Here is a 23,700-nt window from a genome sequence, read left to right as displayed (position 1 = left end):
GTTTTTTCGATGCATAAAAATTTTGGCCTCTTTCTGGCAAATATGGCTTCACTCTAGAATTCCCTTACAGCAGTGTTGTAGGTAACTGTAGGATTTTGCTAGACTATGAGAAGTACTGTTTTGAAGATTGCGGAAGCAGGAGCTTCAAATTTTGTAACTTTTGATGTATGGTCATGTCCCCAAACACAGATTTTTAAAACAAATCTTTGCTGTTATGATTAAAAAAATCATCTTCATGAAACACAAATATAACTGGATAAATTTTTTAAAACAATTTCATATTTTTCAAGAATTGTGTTCTTGTAAGTATGTTGACAAAAATCCTGCTAAAAAGAAAGACCATTTGCAAAATGTTGATTTGCAAGTTACCAAAATACCAGTCCCCTTTCCAGGGGCTCGTGAGATATAAGACTAACCAGACTATACTGAAAAGTGAGATAATAAATGAAAGACATGACCATTGAGAGCCAAGGTACACTGAACCATTATCACTTACAAAAGTGAATGATCCTAGTTTACAAAATTGCACAAGAGAATTTTTGTTCTCTTCCAAGAATTCTGCTAAATAATTGAGTAAATGTCAACGAACCTTGTAAATTGCTTCCAATCCCATGTAACTTGCTAAGGGATACTTATATTGGGAAGGACCCATGGGTAGAGAAATTGCAAAAGGAGATATGCTATAAAACCATGCGTTCCAAAAACAGCGTAATGTAAGCTTATTACTAAAAGTTGAGAGAATGCAATCCTCACTCTCAACTGATATTCTGAACACAAAATTTCAGCATCCAACTTTAACATATCTATTAACTTGAAGACCCCTCTTTGATGTATTCTAGTTACCTTGAATTTTATGTTCTACAAACAACAATGCAAGAGCTGCCTGATTACCACCGAGTGTAAGACTTGTTTCCTTTTATATTACTAGTGAATTGAATGCCTTCTGCTCCATTTGGCTTTTGAAAAGCTAAAGTATCACCCTTGGTGAATTTCTAATTCCTTGAGTTTTGGTTGCCAATCTCTCAATCTTCATCGCAATCAATTTCTTAGATCATCAGTGTTCGAAGAAATTGTTCCTTGAATAAAACTAACCCAGATCCATCTAAACCTTGGTCTGAAATGCACCTCAAGATTGTGAAGCTCAATGTTGCACATCTCAAGTTCTAATATTTGATAGCGAGGCCATTTGTATGAATTCAAGATATGCATCCTCGAGCATTGTAACCTCAAGGTGTGCATCAGACCTGGGTTTTGTCAAGGTGCGTATCAGACCTGGGTTTCAACGGGTCTGGGCTAGTGTCAATTTTCAATGCACCCAATGCTGCACCATCCAGACTCAATGCACTTTTACATGGACACTCGCACAAAGAGTTGATGGATCACCTCCACCCCCACAAACCATTCCCTGTCATCCTGGCTGTAGAATGCAACTTGCTTCTCTCAGTGAAGTAATAAAAATTGAATGGATGCCATACACAGTGCACCTATGCACTTTATCCTATTTTATTGTTGTTTGTCAGAATTGGTTTGCAAACCATGAATGGTATCCCTTCAAGCCTCTTGGACATCCCATACGATTGACGTTCTTTATTTTTGTTTGATGTTTACATAGATGTAATCATTTCAGCCCTTAAAGGTGTAGCAAAAAAACCAATTAGATTTTTATCAAGCAGTCAGTTTCCTCCAGGTTTTTCTATTTCATGGATGTAGCGAGCACATTATGAAAACCCTTTCTATGTGTTAGTGCAGGAAAAGTGTCTGTTTAGATTGCAAAAATTTCCAGCATTTATGGGAAGAATATTTTCCAGTGCCTATCGGAAAATGGAGTTTGTATCTTAGCATATAGGTTCCTGTGCTCAGTACAGTTATTTCCCAACAAAAATTATCAGATCACATCCATGATTGGAATCAGACAAAACTCAAATATCAGCTTTAACTTTTCTGCTACTTATCTAAAACTTCCAACCAAGAAACCAACGTTGAAAATGTTTTGTGTTTGGGCACTGACTGGAAAAATTTTCACAGTCGCTCTTATTAGGATCTGATATCTCCTGGTCAGCAAATGTGCAAAAGTACTTAATTTCTGCCCATTATCAAAAAATAAACCCTCTCACACTGTAAGGAAGTTCTGTTCACATCTCGGGGGGTTATTAATGTAGCAAGAAATCTCAATATAGAGATATGCCATTGCACACAACCAATCACAAGCTAAAAACAACCCACAAGGCATGATACCTAAACTGTCAGTGATGTTAATACCAAAGTGAGGTTGCTATGGAATGAAAGTGAAGACTTGAGTCCCAATTCAGAGTCCCAAATCATTTGAATTGGTGAAACGTTTATGTGGGTAATGCCTTGAAAATCATCCCTATCCTGTTCATTAACAAGCATATGGGATTATTTGCAACATACAATTTCGGAAAATATTAATGTAAAACAAAATCCGAACATAAAGATATAAAGATATGTCACTGTAATCAGAGAATTACAACATCACATATATAGCAATCATGATACAAGAACCACCCACAAGGCTCAAGAAGAAAGCTGCCTGCCAGTACCGAGGCAGGTGCTATCACATGAACCCAGAATTGGGAACGAGGATAATATGGAGAAGTATTGCAAGAAAAATCAAGAATTCCGGATACTCATTGAAAGCAAAGCCCATATCATATAATACGTTGAAAACATAAGGCGGCACATCGAGAAGCGCAATTCAGATATTCAATAATTGGGTTTGGGAACATTTAAAGATATGTATCAACAGCTTGGGTGCAGGGAAACCAAATGCACTGAATAGTTTTACTTACTCTGCAACTGCGGATGCCAGGAGGAGTAGGTGGGTTGTTTCATTGTTCTTCTTTCATTTATTCGTTCACGGTTGAAGAGGCAGAGGCTTATGCCGTCGAAGAATAATAGCGAAAGTCAGATGAAGAGATGCACCATTTGTTAAAGAACAAATAAAGTCGTGTATCTCTACACATCGCAATTTTCAGCTGGGCCATTTTCGCCGTTCTCTTTGAATGGCGTACACAACGTGGGGATTATGACTCAATGGGTTTGGTGCGCGCCAACAGGGACTTTCGTTAACTTGAACGGAGTAGGTTGGCTGTTGGTTTGACAAATTTTGAGGGGAGATTTGACAATTAAAGTTTCTTTTTCACCGTGAGAGGTTAACTTTTTTGATCATTACAAAGCAAAAAATACATTTTATATTTTGGTTTTGAAAGTTTTAATATTCGATTATTTTATATATGTTTAATCTATATTTTATTTAAGTATGGAGGAGTTTCCGCATTATATTATATTAGATTTTATATTTTGTATTTTAGTTTTAAAAATTTTAAGATTAAGCATATTTTATATAAGTTTAAATTTAAAATATTAGTGTGAATTTATATATTATTTAATAATAATTTATTAATTACAAAAATCTATTTAAATATAAATATTTTATTTAAGATAAATTTATATTGGTATATTATTTATGTTAAATAAACCATGTATATGTGTTTAGAGTTTAGAACTACGAAATATTTATAAATTATTAAAAAATAATATCAAATATGTATTAAAAACAAGTAACCAAATATTTAATATTATGAATTGATAAAAGACAATCGGGTTAAATAAAATTGTTTTAAATTTTTATTTTTTTAATTAATTTTCTTGTATTATGTGTGTTATATAATTTCTTTAGTAGTTACTTGTAAAATGCACTTTGCTTCTTTCTATGTGATCATAAATCATATTTAATATTTATAAATTATTAAAAAATAATATCAAATACGTATTAAAAAACATGTAACCAAATATTTAATATTATGAACTGATAAAAGACAATCGTGTTAAATAAAATTGTTTTAAATTTTTATTTTTTTAATTAATTTTCTTGTATTATGTGCGTTATATAATTTCTTTAGTAGTTACTTGTAAAATGCACTTTGCTTCTTTCTATGTGATCATAAATCAAATATTGGTCAGAATACATTACAATTTTCAAAGTCCAAAAAATATATATATTTTATTAAAATTTTATGATGATATAGTAACTTTATTTATTACAAGTTTTTCTCAATTTTTTACATATCTTTTTTTCTTACATATTCTATTTATTCAATTTGTTGTTAAACTTTCAATTTTATGAAATCTCCAACAGTGTTATTTCTTATTCTAAATCCTCTCATTCACGTTATATCTTCACTTTCACCTCTTCACTTTCACCTCTTTACCTTTCAAGAAGTATTATGTGTGAAAACAACATGTTATATCTTCACTTTCACCTCTTTACCTTCGAAGAAATACCATGTGTTCAAACAAGTATGGAAGTGACTTCTTTGTAATCATTGTGTATGTATTAATATCTTCTTTCATATCATTGTATTTGTATTAAAATGACATTTCTTAGAAGCCAAACATAAACATTTACTAAAGTTTTAGGTTTTGGATTTATCATATTTTCATAAAAACTTAGCCTTTAGCAAACTTTTGTCTTGTAGCCTTTCTTTAGAAAAAGTTCAGCAATCAATATCGCATTTCCATAATTTAGTTGTTAAAATATTAACTTGATCATTACCAACATAATTTTAATGGTTTTTTTAGTGTAACAATATATTTTTATATGATTTTCAAGTGATTATAGCATTAGAAATAAACAAAATAAATATTCGACGTTAAGAACTGACTAATATTTTGGGGAAAATGAATCAATTCAGAGGGAGCTCTGTGTTTAGGGTGTGTGGTGTTGCCTATTATAACTGGGTTTTTCTCCTAGTTATTGCTTAGTCCCTTGATAATTGGCATGCCTTTGGGAACTAAACCCCCAACCCCACTTGTGAATCCTTCTCTAGAGTCTCAATTTTATTAGATCCTTCTTTATTCTTTTCTAATTGCCTTACTCCAACATTAGGTTTGACCTCCAAACTCCTTCAAGGACACACTCACCTCAATGTGGCATTAATAGACCTATGGAAAATTCAATCTCTCTCTAAGCTCTCCTCTTAGGGCCACTGTAAGATGGAAAAGGCAATGTTCATCAAATACATTCTTATTGATAATGATGCCCTCGAATAGATGGAATTATATCTACAACATGGCTCGGTACACCACTTCAATGGGACCCTAGCCTTAGTTTTCTAATTAACAATTTGGATTTCTTTCTCATGAAAACTCTTTCCCCAACAAGAAGCCTTTATCTACCCTTGTGCAAAGGGTTTCTCCATTGTCAAATTCGATCTACTTCAATAGAAATCTCACTTGATCTCAAGTCCTTAGCTTGGGGGCATGTTGTTATGTGCATGAAACCACAATTTTCTACTTTCAACCCTTCTTAAAATACATTTCCAATGGCTCTAGTATGGGTATGTCTCCTCAACCTTCCTATACAATTTGGTCTTATAAATTACTAGACATGGTATTGAAAAATTCTATTTTTTTAGTGAATAAATGAAGAAGAGACATATCACCACATGCACTCATATTTATTTAAACATGCATTTCTTCAAAGGCTCGCAAGAATAAATCCAACTTGAAGCTAAGGATTATGTTTGGAAACAAAAGATTGATTATAAACACATTAGATTTAGGTGTAAACATGTTTTGAAGTAGGGAATACAATAACCCATTGTTTGTGAGCTTCAAAAGACTAACAAACCTTGTACCAACAAATGAAGCAATAATGGATCTACTTTGTAGAAGGGTGTCATGGAACAACCACCATTTAGTGGAGAAAGAGACTTATCTAGAAAAGACTCCTCAAGTAGCCTCACCCAAGGAAATTTCATTGCATCAACCCAATATTGGGAAGAAGCTCCTTTGCCACTTTGTAAGTCTCCAAAGTTCTTGAGCAAGGAGGAGATCATGTCCAAAATGTGAAGGTTTATGGTACTTTGTAGGATATAACATAGCATCATATAAAACTTTATTTAGTTTATGAGGAAGTGACAACAAAGGTAATTGCACCCTTCTACTCATTGGATGAAGGGAACTTTGATAATGAGATCAATGATAATTAAACAAAAGCCACAGAAGAAGAAGAGGAGAAACATAATTCGAACTAGTAAGTGTGGATCTATGGAACTTGGAGAGGATAGTTCCTTTAGGAACTAAGTAGAAATCACTCTTGAACATGTGCCCACCATGATATTTAAAGATTACCTTGAGGAATAAACTTTGCTAACTAGTAGGAAGTGAAAATGACGCAAAAAAATCATAATAGAGTACATGACTAGATCCCCAAAGGGGAAACACTTAATTTTTAATGCGTTGTTTATGTGTATCATTGTCTCATCAAATTGTCAGGCTCTATTCTATCCACCAATGTAAAAGAAGAATCTTAACTAGGAAGAATGAAAATTTGGAATCCTTCCCATCACATTTGGAGAAGAGGCTAAAACTAGGAATTCAAAATCCTGTTGAATCTTCCAAGAATCGTACAATAGTTGTTTAAGACTCCCTAGTCTAAAAAAAATTGATCAATACATCTAAATGTTACTAAGAAAAGGTGGCTAAGATTGATATGGGTTCTTTAGTGTTTCTTAATTAATAAATGTTGTATATGAATTTTGTCAAATTCAATCAATTTATAATTCATGATTCAATAACTTTTGGTATTTAAATATGAATTATTATATGGCAATGCCTCATCTGGATCATTGAACCATAACCTAATTGACTAAATAATCATCGCTTAGTGATAATGGTAGTAATTATTTAAACAATGAACAAGTTTTATAAGGCAAGGTGTTTCATAAATTTAGTGAATTTGTTATGATGCACAAATTAACTCAATACAGAAAAGCCAAAATTGAGTGTTAATTAAAAAGAAGGCTAGCAATAAATTAAATTATCATAATTGTAAGAATAATGTCTCTTATTAACATATTAGTTATTTAGTTGCAAGGTGAGTATGTTTAATCGTTTGTTTGTTCAAAGTTCATCCCTTCTTCCTTCTTTGTGTTACAAAATTTCATAAAAAATATTTACTAGCACTATTCCATAATACCCCTGCTATATGTTTTTGTAAAATGTCTATTATAACAGATCAAAAACACATAATATTTATGCATTTTGGAATTGTGTCTAACACATTAATACATTTTTATTTGAAAGCATATCATCATAGATTGGTTAAATAGATTGATTAAAGAAAAGTGTTTGGCAATAATATATAAAGGGATCAATATCCCATGATCATTTTGTCAATAGAGACAATGAAAATAGAGTAATAGAATAATAGGGATCAATATTCCCACTTGCTTTCTTAATATTCCCTTTTTGGTACTTTATACTTAAAAAAAAGTCTTCCAGTGACAAATATCACTTAAAATAAATCAAATACAAAAACATTTATACATTGTAAAATTATGTTTATCTTTTAATATTAATTTCTTTTTCCTCTCATTTTTTATATTACATAAATAAAAATATATCTCACCGACAATTTTTTATTATACCCTATTTCCATTCTTTCCGAATATTATGTTTTTTTGTACTTTCTTAAAATTGTTAATTTCCTTAAATTATGCTATTTACGTACTTTCTTAAAATTATTAATGCTCCATAATATGCTTAGCACGTGCCTTCGAGAAAACAAGCTAGCTACAATTAAAATAAACCCGGTATATATCAACTTTGTTGACTCGTGATTAAAATAATATAATCACTCTAACGGCTGTCTATCATTAAACTAAATCGAAAGTCTATAGTTAACATAAATTAATGTAAACATATTTAAATTTTAAGTTGTTGTCATATAAAACGAAGAGCCATAGTGTAAACACTAGAAAATAAAAGGCCAATCTAAACCCACGAAGGCTTTGCCATTAGAGGATGTGAGAGTGATGGATTGGACATTACTTTGATAGTTTCAAATTATTTTTTCATATTATACTTTTAAGACATAGGGATGGATTGGACATTATTTGATAATTCAAAGTATCTAATTTTTTTTCCACATTATACTTCTAGAGTTAGTACGGCGATCAGGACCAAGTTATTGTTCCGTGCCATGATGAAATTCAATGATACGCTGAATTAAAATTAAAATTAAAATGGTGTAGAAAAACTCAAGAAGATTTTGGTAGGTCATTTTATTAGGTCATTTGGGAATCTCTAGCTCATATTTCTTTCATGTAATGCATAGGTCAGAAATGTGAAGGCATTGGGTCAGAATTGTTTTCTTGTAATTAAGATATGTGTGCGCCTGCCATAGCTAATTAAGATATGTGTGCATGCAACATTTCTTATTATTATTTTTATTATTGCCCCTTGACCCATTCTTCAACTTGGATAAAGATGATTGTAATTGTTTGTATTTTTGTCAACATATTTGTCCCTTGACCTATTCTTAAACTATGATTAAGATGATGAACCCATTCTAATCTAAATAGCTTTAATATTAATATTATTTTTACAATATTTTTATATTTAAATGTTGTTTAATAATATTTTATCTACCCGGATGCGGGTGGCATTAACAGGCATTTATGAGACGTCGTATTACACAGGCAGCTGGCCTGGCAGACGGCAGGTGGATGGCTCTCAGGGTACGCGTAGCAGGTTGGCAAATGAATTTAAACGCAGGTGAAATCAATACCAGGCAGTCTCGAATGTTGGTCTTGCAGTCAGGCATTAATGAGAGCATGGGTGATCGGCAGACAGATTGGTTTATAGTTATGGATACGCCTGTTTCATTCACTGGTTCTTTTCATGGTAAGGCAGAGCTGCTTCAGTACCCCTGTTTGGCATTCCGAATTTGGCTGTTAGCCTGGGTATGCAAGCTCGCTGAAGCTACCTCCGTTCCTCTGATTATTGGTTTGCTCTGTCTCAATCCCTCTTATCGTCAATTCGCTCTTCTGAATATGCCGCGACGTCGAGGTATCCCTCGCAGAGGCAGCCATACCGGGAACAGAGGCCGCCCTTCTCGCCCTGTTCCTCAGAATGTTATTCCTATCGCCTATGCGTCCCCTTCTTCTCCGCCTCTGGAACAAGCTAGGCCTATACCGAATAATTCATTCCAAACCTCCAGGTTCACTTTTCAAAGCCGGCTCAACAGGCTTGTTTTGACAACAAGTATCACTATCATTCTCGCGGAGGAAGATAGCAATCAGGTCAGCTCGGCTCCAACTACCCCCTCTCAATCTCAGGGAGACAGTGTGCTTCTAGGGGACCTGACAGGGATGGTGTTCCAGGCAGACAACAAGCAAGAAGACGCCCAGGTCTCGATATGCCGCAACAGCCCGTGGATCCGGCTCAAAGTGATATTCTGGCCTACGGCCCGCCTCAAAGTGCAGGTCGGATTTTAAATTTGGTGACCACTCCTGATGGCGCACCGGCAGTTGATGAAAGTGGTTTTGTGACCTGGGTTGCTTCTTCCAACCAAGTGGATAAGGAAATGCCGGATTCACCAAAGCACGCTGGTTAAAACTGTCTCCTCACTGCCGGGTGGCCTATGCAATTTTGGTTTTGTGTCGTCAATGTTAAGGTTAGATGTCTCTGTCTGGTTCATACTCTGGTTACAGAGCGCGGCGAATGCCATTCTAGTCTCTTTTTTTTGCTATAGAAATGGTTATGATAGATGCTTTTCTGTTTTTGTGGTCAATGAAGGGCATGACGAAATCAGTCCGGGCAATCTCTTTCAATATGTCAGGGCCCGAATTCAAAATTTTGTAGTCTGTTCTGTAAATTCGGCAGTAAGCCTGAACTGTAATGTCTCTGAGTTTTTGGCAGAAGGATGGCCGCGGCCTCCTCTGAGGTTCTGACCTCTTTGTATATACCTTTTTATTTTTTTTTAATAGAATTAGCATTTACAGAGAAATTTTTTTTTTTTTATCTTATAATATAAATTTAAAAGTCATTAGATTTTTTTAATTGTTTTATTTATATGATATATACATGTGTGTAAATTTAGCATACTTGTACCCTTGATGGGGTGATCAATCGAATGGCTAACTGGCCTCGGGGCTTTCCCCCTTGCTACATGGCACACATGATTAACATACATTACAGTGGTTTGGGATGGGTTAATCATCCTCTGATCCTCCTAGACGTGTCGATCTTGGTTATTATGTCCCTTGTGCTTTTGGGGAAGATTGAAGTGGTGTAGGAGATGAACAAAGAGTGTAGGGTGGTAAGTTTGCTCGAGGGTGGACATGCGAACTCACCCCGGAAGTAGAATAGTCAGCAACTAGTAAAAGCGGTCCTGCATGCAACTGGTAGTGTCTTAGTTGGCTCATAGGCGTTTATCTAGGACCTTGGAGAGAAATTTTCCAGCTTTACAACTTCGCTTATCGGATGTGAATGTGTTGGTGGAACCTCTGGCTCCAGTCCGTGAAGGAGCTTCTCGGTTGTTCTGGTGTGTTGGGTTTTTTAGGTACTCTTAGGCTTCTGGTAATGGTTAAATTGTGAAACCTTCTCACTAAATGTGGAATGCTTTTGGTGGTATTTGGTCGTCCTTTCAGGGTCGGGTTTTGGGTTAATGACTGGTACCCAATTGGATGGGTTGAAATTCTTATTGTATTTTTCTCTGGTCTTGTTATTTTGGGGGCATGCGGGTGCAACGGGTGGTTCTCGTGCGACGGTTTCTTGATGTCGCGGGGGCTTAGTCCCTTATCTTAGTCTGGGTGTTTCGTGTGCCTTCTGCACAGTGTTCTATTGGTCTGGGTCCTAAGTGGGCTACGTCTGAGACTGCTACCCTTCTTCATATGTCTTCTACCTAGTAATCCTGTGAAGTTTGTCCGAGTTCGGGAGGGTTAGGCTGGGAAGTCTCCTTCCATCTTCGGTTGCCGTCTCTGGGAGAATTGTTTAGGTAAAATCAAGTATGTGGGAGTCAAGGGGTTCTGTAGGGTCTACAACTGGGCAGTGTGCCCACCCTCACCTTGTTGTTTGGCTCGGGAGTTTTCTGTCTGTGGTTGTGGGGTGGTAAACCAGTGGAGTTGGGCGTAATCGTTGTGTTGCAAGTACAAAATCTTAACACGCCTACCGTCATGCTTCGCCAACAAGGACGACCTCGTAGAGGCGGAGGGCAGCAGAGGCAGGCGGGCCATTGCACAGGGAACCATAGTCTGTTGTCAATAGATTCAGAGAGTGTCAGGCGAGTGGGGGAAGTTGCCCAAGAACAGAGTCACTCCCCCGGTCACGTGGTCCTGCCAGCCACGATGGACTCAATTCCATAACAATTGAGATTCATTCAGGCCCACCTGGACATCCTTCGGGAGCACTGATACGAGGATAGGAATGAGTTTGTCACCTATATGGAAGATATCCAATTTAGTCATAATGAGATCTTAGAACAATTGGCGAGCATCCGTCGGAGCCATCAGTGAACGAACAAACACTTGAATGTGTTGGAGGCTGTAGTTGAGCATATAGACTTTCATATGCATGAGAGAGTGGACCTGTTAGAGGTGCCTCCTTCGACCTCCCCCCCCCCCAACCCACAACCACCTCCATAAAAGATTATTCAGATTTTTTGTCACTATTTTAGTGTGTAAGGCTACTCAGCCTAGCAGAAATATAGGTTCTGTGAGCATATCTTTTGCATACTTCTGCTCTCCTAGCCGTTGAGAATCATTTTGTAAACTGTATTTCCATGATAATATAAATGAAGTTTTTATATCAACTAAAAATAATGGCATACTTGTATTATTATGGGAGATTTGAACCTTGAATTTGATGTTTTACATAGTATTTCATAACACAATGATCATTACTTCAACTCCCTCTGTGAGCTTAGAATAATTGTATTATTAATAAAAAAAAGTTACATAATTTTAATTTCTAGTTTATTATTAGTGAAATCATACTAAAAGTACAACAACACATTTCAAGTCTTAAAATAAGGTTAAAAACCAAGAAATATTTAATTAAGTAACTGAATCTAAAACTAACTATAACATTAGAAATAAAAACCTTATAACAATTGTGTGCAGGTCTATTAAGCCTACACTCATTGTCTAGAAACAAAAGTAAGAGAACCATAATCATAATTATTTATTGGGGAAGTCCACCTAGATAGGGGCAGGGGGTTGATCATCCTCTTCATTTTTGTGAAATTCTAGGTTTGCTAATTTCTTGGAAAACACTGGAATTTTATTACCCATTTTGTTTACTTATTGTTGTAAAGCATTAATGCAATTAGAAGAATCTCCTCAGAGGCTTTGTTTCGCTCTATCGACACCTTTCTCATTATTGCTTTTAACTGCTAATATATGTTCCATGTATTGGGTTTGCCTGGTACATGGGTTTTTCCATATCTAGAACTCATTGCCAAACTTCTTCTTCCACCTGTATGTTAGACAACAACCTTGGTACATGGACTTTTTTGTATCTAGACCAATTTCCCAACCTCTTCTTCCACCTATATGTTAGACACAAACCTTCTTTCAACTCGTGCTTCACATTCAATTACTTCCAATCGTTCCTGCACTGAGCGAGGAGCGAGCTCCTTGTACCTGCAAGTTGTTGATTTTGTGCTTAATTAAGCATGCATAGAAGGATAGGGAACTTTTTTGCTAGAGCTCAGGTTGGAGAGAGTAGAGCCCCTCCGTGACATGGTAGCAGAATTATTAAAAGTATAAGAGGAAGAGGGGTGGGGGTCTAGCAATCACTAATAAAATAGAAGAGTCAAAGGAAGCTTAGAGGCCAAGGTCGGAGGACGTAATCAGACAAGGAGGATGTTGGTGAGGGGAGGTTAGAAAGAAATAAGTAACTAATAGCCGACGGCCCTCTTTAACCAAGTATAAGGAAGCATTGGAGGGAGACGACCTCTGGGTGCCAGAAATCAAGAGGTAGAGGCCAATAACAAAGAAGGATAAGAAAGAAAGCATATTTATATTTAATAAAACAAAACATTTGTAATAATATATTAAAGGCTTTTATATGTGGATAATTTATAAGCTAAAGTTTTTATATATAAAAATTAAAAATAATATTAAAAAGAAATTAAAGAAAAGATGTGATAATATATATATACATAGAGAGAGAGAGAGAGAGAGAGAGAGAGAGAGATTTTGTAATTTAAATAATTTATTAGATTTGTAAAAAACTATTTAATATATATATATATATATATATTATTTTTCAAATCAAATAGATTTATTTTATTTATTATGCAATCTTTGTATTTAAGGTTTTGGAGAGAACATTATTCATATTTAAATATTATATAAGATAATAATGGTTTATACATGGACGTTGAGGGGAACTCAGGCAACAAAAATGGCAACAATCAAAGGCACGATTTGACAACAAAACAGGAGTCAACGACAGTTAGGGAAACCCTAGTCTTCGAGAGATGGATTTCACATAGCTCCAATCCATTCTTGAGAAGTTTTTATAAACAAGCAACATTAGGAATATTTGCACTTATTACTATTAAAAATCTACTATTAGCTTATTTCTTCTAGAGGGTTTTCTATAACAGAGAATCATTGCATGTAGGAGATTCCTTCATTTCTCCCACCATGTGTCCAGGGTTTTTGCTGGTGCTTTCTCAGGTAAATCATTTTACCCCTCTTGAAGGTAGTTGCTCTGATGCACTTAATGTGTGGGGTTTTACTCCCACAAACCCATCGATCTTCAGCGACAGTCGTCTTAGTTTACAGGGTTCCTTTTCGATGGGGATTTCGGATTTAGGATAACATTTTCTTTCAAGTGGTGGTGTTTTTCGTCAGAAGTGGTTTCCTTAGGTACATGATTCTTACCAATGGTTTCACGTCAATTCTCTGAGGCTTTTCAGTATGGCGTAGAGCTTCCTACTATTGATGTAGGAAATATTCAAGTTTTAGTAGCTAAGGAGGTTATTATGTCGGGGAATGAGAATGGGTTTAGGTAGGTATAGGATGGGGTGGAGGTTATAGATTCACATATGCCTTCTTTGGATGGCCTGGGGTTTATTCAAAAAAGGAAGAAGAACCACTTCATGAAAAGTGACAAAACCCCTGCTCCTTACAAGATTTGTTTGGGAGATGATGTGGAGATGGCTCAAGTGGTGGAGCATGTGGAAAAATCCTTGGTGGGTAGGGCCAATGGACAAAAGTTTTGTTTAAATACACTTGAGGAGTGGAGGGATGAAAAGATCAGTCCATTGGTTAAAGATGCTCTATGTTATCCAAAAAATTGATCATCTATCCATAATTTATTAGATGGATTGAAGTACACCATGTAAGGCCAATTTTACCATAGTAAAATTCCTTTCACTGTGAGAAATTACTTAATAAACCACATTTGTTAAGTCATTTATAATTAAACCCATGAAGAATAATGATTTATTTAATTATCTTCTAGGAATAATTAATCAAACTATTGTTTAATTAATATTCCTTGTCACATTTGACCCAATTATGAGACATAGATAAATAAATCATTAATTATATTATTTTTCTCTAGGAATAATTAATTAATCACTAATTAGTTATTATTTCTTGTCAAGTTTCACTAAATCCCCTAGGAATAATTAAATAAATAATTATTTGTTTATTATTCCTTAACTATATTGCTTGAGATGATAAATAAATCATTTATTTATTAATTATTTCTAAATAAAAGTTTAAATACTTTTTCCCTCCAAACCAAATATAATAAAATATTCCAAATGGTTATTTCTATAATGGGTTAATAATATCTTATTATTGCTTATTATTCAAGGATAACCTAATATTTTGTTATAAATAGAAGGGTTTTCCATTCATCCTTCACTTTTGATCATTTTCATTGTTACACTCATTGTTGTAGCTCTGATTATTATCATTGTTGCACACCATTTTCTTTTTCATTTGAGTTCTCATTGAGCTCAAACATTTTGTTTGTTGGGTTTTACACGTTATAGAGGAGAGAGACTCTACAAAAGCTAAAGACATTGAGGATAGCCAAGAACCCATCCCATAGAAGGGGACTTGTAACATTATGTGTTCCCTTCATAGGTGTTGTTTAATAAAATATATTCTTTATCTATCTAGTTTCCATTGGATTATTGGAGTTATTTGCGCTTATTTTACTATTCAATTTTGTTGTTTAACTATGTTTGTTGCATAGATAGGAGCTTTGGCAGTTTTTGTTTCTATCATTTGATGCAGATCTACATTGTTTAACAACCATTTTTATTGTTAGGGTTGTTTGTCATCCACAACCTAAAGTAGCTTCTTTTCATACACATTCAAGAAGAATTCTACATAACACTCTAGAGATTTTTTTTGTTGGCCATGGGTCAGATTTAGATGAATTTAAAAACCCATGAGGAGGCTAAAACAATTACAAAATAGGTATGGTCAATTGATTCCACTCCTGTCATCTTCAAGTTCTAGTATCCTCTTTTTTATACTAGTAGGGAGAGATTAGATGTGGTCCAGGTGCAGGTTTGTTTTCCTGGGTTGTCGTAGCACATGTGGAACAAGCAAAGTTTTGAAAACTTGGGAAATAATCTGGGCCATTATTTGGATGCGAATTTATCCTTTAAAGAGACCAAAGACATGACTGTGGCAAGGGTCCTTGTTAGTTTGGACCTTTGGGAGAAGTTGCACGAGATCATGAATATTGGAAAAGGGACGGACATATTACATGTGTTGGATTATGAAGGGATTCTATTTAGGTGTAGGAGATGCCACAAGTATGGTCATCTGGTAAACAATTGTAGTCTTCCATTTAAAAATCCCTTTGTTTATGTGGAAGCCTTCAAGAAACAAAAGATTGTAGAAGGGGCACACGTAGTTTACACAAATATGAAAAAGGAGGTTCGTGTGGGGAATAGAATTCAATGCAGTTCGAGGTTGTTGAGCCAAGTACTATGGTGGCCTTTCTGAAGGATATTCCGGTGGATGTCTCTTCAAAGCCCAGTCATATGACATCGATTATCCAGATTGGTGTGAGCAATTCGGTACATGGGAACGAAATGGAGCCACAAACCAACTTTCTAAGGAAGGCCCACACTTGACTCGAGGCGGTGTGGCAGGTAGCTAAAGACTTGGGAGTTGATCACTACCAATTCTACCACAGGCCATTTATGGATGAGATACAAAATGAAGATCATGTTTAATTTTTTAAACTTTCACTTATCAGTTTTTGTGATGCTTCATAGCATATTATGTTAGTATATATGTTTGTTTACAGGTTGTTGGCTTTGACAACACTATACTATAATTTTTTCTATGATGTTCAGAAAAATGTAAGAAATATATGATGAAAGGACAATATATGATACTTTTTGATGTAATGCAATATAGCCACTACATGAATTGGGTAGTTTCCCAATGAATACACACAATGTTGTGTATATACAAAATGTAATTTTTTTTCACTTATATGAATGAAATTATAGTTTTTTTCCAAGGAAAAAAAACAATGGTTTAGACAACATTTATTTATGTACTGTATACATGGTGGAATTAATTGGTCATTTAACAATAATCATTTCTTAGTTAGCAATTCATTTGACAAAGCCATTGCAAAGACACTACCAAATATTACTAGTTTAGTCATGTTGAGTAACTTTCAAGTTTACTTTCCAACAAAAAAACCAAAAAATTTACTAAGCTTTTAAAATTAGTAAATATTTTTACAAAATGAAATCTTACTTTGATTACAAAACAAAAATAACAACTTGAATAGTCAATTGAGTAGCTATATGAACAAAACCCTTCCAACTTGTATGTGTTCTAATTATTATTTTTCTATGTGGTTCACAGAACTTGGAGATCGGTGACCACGACATCCACAGAAGATTTGAACCTAACAAATCCACCTGAAGGGATCACTTCCTATCAGCTCAACCATAGAACCTAACCCTGAGAGCGTTGAGAGAATTGAACTTTTGGCTTCTCAATAGAAAAGGTGCTTTAACGACTGAGACTCGACCAATTGAGCTAACCCTCGGTGCTTTTGTGTTCTAATTATTATTATTATTATTTTAAAATTCTATTAAAATTTAATAAAATTAATCAGTAAGTTTTGCATTAAATATTTTTTAACCTTTTTCATTTTTTTTCTTTTTCTTTTCTTTTCTTTCTTCTCTTCTTCTTTTTTTTCTTTTTTATTTTTCTATCGTGTTTTAATTATTATTATTATTTTTATTTTTTTTGTTAAAAAATAAATAAAATTAATCAATAAGTGAGGCATTCAATGTTTTTAACCTTTTTTCTTTTTTCTTGTCTTTGTTTTTCCTTCTACTTTTTTCTTCTTCTAGAACTAGGGTGAGCCTAGGTCAGACCCAACCTCAATGTTGAATGGAAGAACTCTCTACCCAATAGTGGGGTGTTATCACCAAGATTTTATAAAACTTGGTTGAGCTTGGACGCCCCTTGGGATAATTTAATTCCTCCAAAGGTGGCTATCATCTTCAACCCCTCCCCATGAGGTTTGAACTTGAGACTTGGTGAGGAATAAACCCCACCCTAACCAACTAGCTTACACCTCATGGGTACTCGATATTTTCACATAAGAATATAACAAACAATATTTTTATGGTGTAATTGATAGGCAACATCTCTTCGATTATTCGTTGAAATTGAAGTAATCCTATCCTATATTTCTTATATTGCTACACAAAACCTATTTTTAGATTTCAAGGTTCAAAAGTTATTTTCATATTTCATATATTGGACATTTTCCACATAAAATAATGATTCAAGTTAAATTTGTAATTAATCCAACTACATGTCATTTAATGGAAATATCTTTCTTTGGTGTGTTGTAGTTACTTAAGAAACCCCTACCTACATATGAATAAGAGGGAATGTATTCTATAGTCAATATGTATGGTCTAAATACTGGTTGTTTTCAATATTGATTATGGTAAAGTAGGAGAAAATCAATATATAAAAGTATATCTAATGTGATTGACCCAATATTTCTATCTAAAGTCTTGGAATACTATCACATGGGTTGCATCCTAAAGATAATTCACATGTACATCAAGACTTCCAATATACTTTTAGACAACAATTTGAATAGAAACTTGGTCAACTTCAATCTTTCAAGGATGATAATTGATGGGGAGGACACTCATGTTACCATTGTAGCGAAAGGAACATTCAAATACCTGGATCTAGAGCATATAACATACTCTCTTCATAGTATGTTTTAATTAAGAGGATAAACAATTATTCCATCGTGCCCCTATTTTTTTTCCTTACAAACTTTCATAAGTACTACAACACTCAAATTTTGACAGAGAAGAGTGAAGAACTTTCAATATAGATATTGAGATTGGACGATAGCATGATTGGAAGCATAGAAATTTCAAGAAGAATAAACATGAGAAACATTTCCAGAAAAATATTTAAAACATGAAATATGCATTTTTCCCATTATTTTACATACCATGAGAAGTTTTGGGCAAATGCAGGGTGAGTTCACGGTGAAGGGTCATTACCAGACTGCTAGTGAGTCTTAACCTACTTACTCACAAAGGAAGTGGTACTTGAGAATAAAACCTAGTCACTTACCCTTTCCTCAAGTAGGCAGGTGCAACATTCAGTTGCATTGTCAACTATTTCTGGTGGCTATATATGCATGTTAGGAAAATTGTCTAGGGGAAATCAAAATGTCCGATGAAGAGGACGTTGATCACATAGCTATTTTGTTATTGCACGAGTTTGACTTGTAATTCCTTGATAGTTATGGCAAGAAAAATGCGGTGGTGTATCACCTTAGCTAATTAGAAGAGCATCTACTAGCCAAATGTGAGTTCTAAATGAGTGCTAGTAGTTTTCTAAACATTTGTTGAGAAAGAAGAGAGAAGCGTTGATAGGAAACCAAAAATATAGAACAATTGACAAGAAAGTGTGATTAACATTAGTAAGTAAAACACAGATGTAGTCATTAATGAGAGATCGTAAGAAGATTTAGGATAACATCGCTCTAACACCACCCATTTTCGAGGATGGCTTGGAACTAACACCTTGGGGACGTGCAACGATCTTCATTGGATGCTTCTCACCAGAAGATACCATCATGTTAAACCATAAATGCGAAGAAGGCCATGCATAACATCATGCATTAAGTCAATCACCAACTTAGTGCATAGTGGATAATCTTCACCAATACTATTTAGGGTTGTATTTATTATATCAAAAAAATAATCATAATTTAGGGTTGTACTCCATTTATTGTTGTACTTTATATATGGAGATATAATTTCATCACAATAACTACATCTCCAACAAATCTGATCTACTCACGATATTAGGCAAGTATTATGGCTTCAGTGATTTTATGTAAGGAATGTTACATTAAGGGACCTCATACTTGGAGTTATTGAAGTGCCTTCACATTTTGAATTTTTTTTTTTGATTTGTTTTTTAAGAAATAGACATATATTTTATAATTTTTTTGCAAGATAAAATGGAATAAAAAAAAATACATTTTATATAATAGTTTTGAAAAAGCTAAAAAGAAAAGTTATGATAATTAGAGTTAATGTATAATGGGAAGTCTCACATAATGAGCTTTCTTATGTATTTGATTTCTTGATGACTTTATTATTAATTGTTTACTTGCGGTCCATATTATTTTCCTTCCCAACGTCGTAAAACATTTCATTAAATTGTTTTAAAACATTATTTTCCAATTTTTAATATGCAAATTCGACCTTTCTAATTTATGATTACATTTCACAACATAAGAGAAATCATAGTTTATCGAGCTAGGATGAATGATGGACATCCTACACTAAAAAATGTTTGTAGACCAATATTGGGGCCCCACCTAGGGTCGAAACTTGGTTAACCTACCCAGCGTGCTTGTGGACAATTGTCTTAGGCTCAAGAGTATAGGGGCAATCCCTCTGACTCGACCCTTGACCTCCTTGGTGAAAGGCGACCGTTTAAATGCTTCTTCTAAAAAATAGTAATAAGGAGAAATCACTACATAGTTTCTACTTCCTCATTTCCATGTATTTTGCACATCATTTCCTCCCACACTCCTTAGGTTGTTCTCATCTTCTTGTTTCACATATTAATATGTGTGGATTAGTTCTTACCTTTGTTATTCCCCATCTTTCACATCATGGGATATTAAGCTTCAAGTAGTTTTGCACTTTGATCTCTTTCCTTGTATTCAAGTTGCTTATGTAGTGTTATTAATTTCTTTTAGCATGTTTTATGAGAGAACACTGATATTGCATATGTAAGTGCAAAAAAACTTCACTACACCTCTACTTCATTGATCTTGTTCTACCTCTCCCAATTTGGGAATCTAAAAATCTTCTAGTGATTAATTACAATGGAGTTCAACATAAAATAGTATTTCCTCATTCATTGTACAAATGGCCATAGACATGAGAGGTAATAGTGAAAGGTTGGTTTGAGCACAGGGATTGTAACTAGAATCCTGGGGGCTCAACTCTGTTAGGAATTTTTTCATGTGCTTTCTCTTGTTTCCGAAAATGGTTGTTGTTGTGGGGGGGTCAACCCCCCCACTTCCTTCTCACTCCACACTACCATCTCTAGCAACCATTACTTTCAATGAGATTGTAAAAGTTGATATTCAGTTTTTTAAAACCATATATATGATCTGAATTGGATCATTATATTTTTTTCATCCATCTCGATGCATTTGGAGTGGAAAAAGTAGAGGAATCAACTCACAGGACCGTTTTTACCGGCGGGACCCAGTTTGGCAAAACGAGGTATGAAACCTTCCGTGAGCGTTTTGAGGCGTCAAATGAATTTTTTTGGGTGTAAAAATTTGTCACTTACGCACATCACATTATCATGTTATTCTACACACAGAAATCTTTCCAAAGATGCAAGAATCACGTCAATCAGAGTCTGTATGCAAAAGTTATGCCACTCAGAAGTTGACCTTCCTGTTTTCACACCTATAGTTCGGGAGGATGCTGCGTCAACCCCCATTATTCATGGAAAATGGGCTAGCCACGTGTTTGTGATGTAAAAGACTCTAGAAGAGTCTATTTTGTAACTCTAGTTAAGAGTTTATGTAGTCAAACTTAACCACTAGTACTCTATCTGGTTGTGTTATAATCGAGCCACTAGGAGGAAGAGACATTCCATTCTTTCGAGAGAATATTGTTACACAGCTGAGAAAAAATAGCCAAGAGAGATAAGAGGTAGAGAAGACAGAGAGGATGTGTGCACTGTAGCAGCCCACGAGCCACAGAGATTACTTCTTTGTATAAGCAACCATATTTCTAGACAGAGAAAGAGAGCGAAGCGACCTCACCTTCTAGCTGGGTTTTCTCCCGAAAGGGTTTCCCAAAGAGCATATCTTGTGTATTATGTGTGTGTGAGCTTATTTTTTCGTTCTCTACTTTTCTGCTTGATTTACTTTTACATACATGCACTAATTACGGTTAATTTTACAGATCTAGAAATTAAATAAAACTGTAATAGTGTAGAATCTCAGATTTTAAATATAATATTATCAAATCTGTTGTGACGAGCTATCTAGTGGAATATCCACGACAATTTGCATATCAATATACCTGAGAAATTTGTTAAGAAGTTGGATAAGATTTTGAAAGTGCAAGTGAATCTAAGTAAATCTTGGGCAATGGCTATCAGTCTAGTTGAAAGAGGTTTGATTGACCAATTTATGGGGCTTGACCTTCTCCAAGATCTTTGAGGCCATGGGTGGAAAGAATCAGAGACCTTTGGCTAAAGGCCATATAGAGTGTTCCTTCTGCGACAACGGTTTCTTCACCTTTTTATTTGAACTTAAAGAAGATTGAGATCTCATATTCAAGAGCGACCCTTACTTCATGGGTGCTCAGGGTCTTTACTTGGATCATTGGACCTTGGATTTTAATCTTAAGAATGATGTTCCCTCAGCAGTTCCAGTATGGTTAAAACTTCCTCACTTACCTCTTCATTGCTAGGATGAGGATACTTTGAGAAACATTAGAAATGCCTTGGGAAGATACATAGATAAAGTAGAACCAAGAGATTCAATGTATGCATGTGCTCATATCTATGTAGAAGTAGACCTTGAGAAAGGACTTTTGGAAGTAATTCATCTCACATTAGATAACTAGTCTTTCATTCAATAGGTGGATTATGATCAAATCCCTTTCAAGTGTAAACAATGTCATGAGTATGGGTACTTTGCTAGGAATTTTTCCAAAAATGGTGATGCCCTCAAGTAGTAGTAGGATGGGGGTCAATGGAAAATAGAGAAGAGAAGAAGAGGATAAACATGCCAAAATCCTCATAGGAGCCACAACCCCCAACCCTCCCCCCTAAAGGACCCCTCCTCCTCCATAAGGTCCTCAAAATAAGGGGAAAGATTCGTCTACATGAGTTGGGAAGAAGATTTATCAACATGAAAATTAGTTTGTTGTCTTGGAAAATGAAGAAGATGAAGGAGATGCTCAGGGGGTTGAAGCACTAGAGCAAACATAAGGAGAAAAGGGAGACGACGAATCCCATGATGACAATAAAGTTCCATAACCAGAAGATGACCTTGTGTAAAATGTCTCAATGGAAGATGCAGGTTCAAAAAAGGAAGGAGGTTTTGATTCTCCACAAGCAAAGAAATCTCACCTCAATTTCTTTACCCTAGTTGATGACAACTCAAAAAATGAAATGGAAAGGGGTTTTGATCCCTCAAAATCTACAAGGAAAGCGGGAAAAAAATCTAATCGGAAGCTTCAATTGGATCATGTAGAAAGGGATAAAGAAAAAGGAACTCAATCAGTGATTAATGTTCCCTCCTTCAGACTCCCTAAAAATAAAAATAAATTTGGTTCCTTTGGCCCTCATCCTGGTGGACGCTCTAATGTTTCTAGCTAATAATCAATATCATCTCCTAGAATTGCAAGGGGATGGGCAATGAAAAAGGGAATTTGAAATCGAAATCTTAATTAGATCAGAGAATCCCCATGTCATCCTCCTCCAGGAGACGAAAATAGGGGACCATGAGACTCTATCAAAATGCAGAAAAAATTGGAAAAGGAGTAAAGTAGTGGTAGTAAGTTCAAGGAAAACTTCAGGTAGAGTTTTCACTCTATGGGCATCCTCCTTCTTCAATCTTCTACAAGAAGAAAATCTCAACATTGGATCATCACTAGATTGATTCATCTCCCATCTAGGAAAATTTGCAACATAGTAAACATTTACATGCCAAATATGTATCATGACAAGGTAGAATGTTGGAATTCTTTGTTAGGACAAAGGGAAACCCTTCTCAACTCCAACTGCATTTTAGTGGGGATTTTAACGTTTCAATTTAGCAGTGGGAGAAGAAAGGTGATAATATTGTAAGAGACCAGTTTCAGGAAAAGATGGAGGATTTGATTTCCTAGTTGGACCTAGTCGATGTTAAGCCTAAACTCTCCAAATTTGCTTGGAGCAACAAAATACTTTTCCTTGGACACATTGCTATAATATTGGATCGATTCCTAGTAGGAAGATATTTTGGTTAAAAAAAATTCTCTCTCTTCCTTTCATTTGCATTGGGGTGGTTCTGACCATCACCCAATCAAGCTTCTTTTAGAGTTAGAAGAATTAAAGGTTCCCATCTCATTTCATTTTAACCCTTTGTGGGTGAATTGCAAGGATTTTAAGCCACTCATGCATCGCGCAAGGTCAAGGTGGGTTATTAGTTCTCCTATCTTCATATGGGAGTAGAAAATCAAGGGCTTAAAATAGGAAATAATAAAATGGGCAAAGGGAAGTTCTAAATATCAAAAAAGGAAAGTGAGGCGGATCAGATTCAGCCTAGAGGGAATTATTTTGGAAACGGAGACAC

At 35.0% G+C, this 23,700-nt stretch overlaps 1 protein-coding gene across 8 annotated transcripts in view; it reads right to left on the bottom strand.

Annotated features, from left to right (window-relative positions):
* The window catches only part of LOC149151091 (putative serine/threonine-protein kinase), a 226,933-nt gene that overhangs the window by 134,519 nt on the left and 68,714 nt on the right, over positions 1-23,700 (bottom strand). For 3 of the 8 annotated variants that reach the window (XM_089437818.1, XM_089437823.1, XM_089437824.1), the window contains exon 1: positions 2,811-3,024. The exons of 3 other annotated variants lie outside the window; for them this stretch is intronic. The gene's annotated coding sequence lies outside the window, so the exon portion shown is untranslated. Of the gene's footprint in view, positions 1-2,810; positions 3,026-23,700 lie in introns of those variants that run through there. 2 more of the 8 variants (XM_089437820.1, XM_089437822.1) reach the window with 2 other exon arrangements.

This window comes from Pinus tabuliformis, chromosome 9 (genome assembly GCF_031772625.1).
Source record: "Pinus tabuliformis cultivar Carrire ecotype Pingquan chromosome 9, CPIR1, whole genome shotgun sequence".
Taxonomy (NCBI): Eukaryota; Viridiplantae; Streptophyta; class Pinopsida; order Pinales; family Pinaceae; genus Pinus; species Pinus tabuliformis.
The sequence above is the reverse complement of the archived record's forward strand: the minus strand, read 5'-3'. Positions and strand labels throughout refer to the sequence as shown.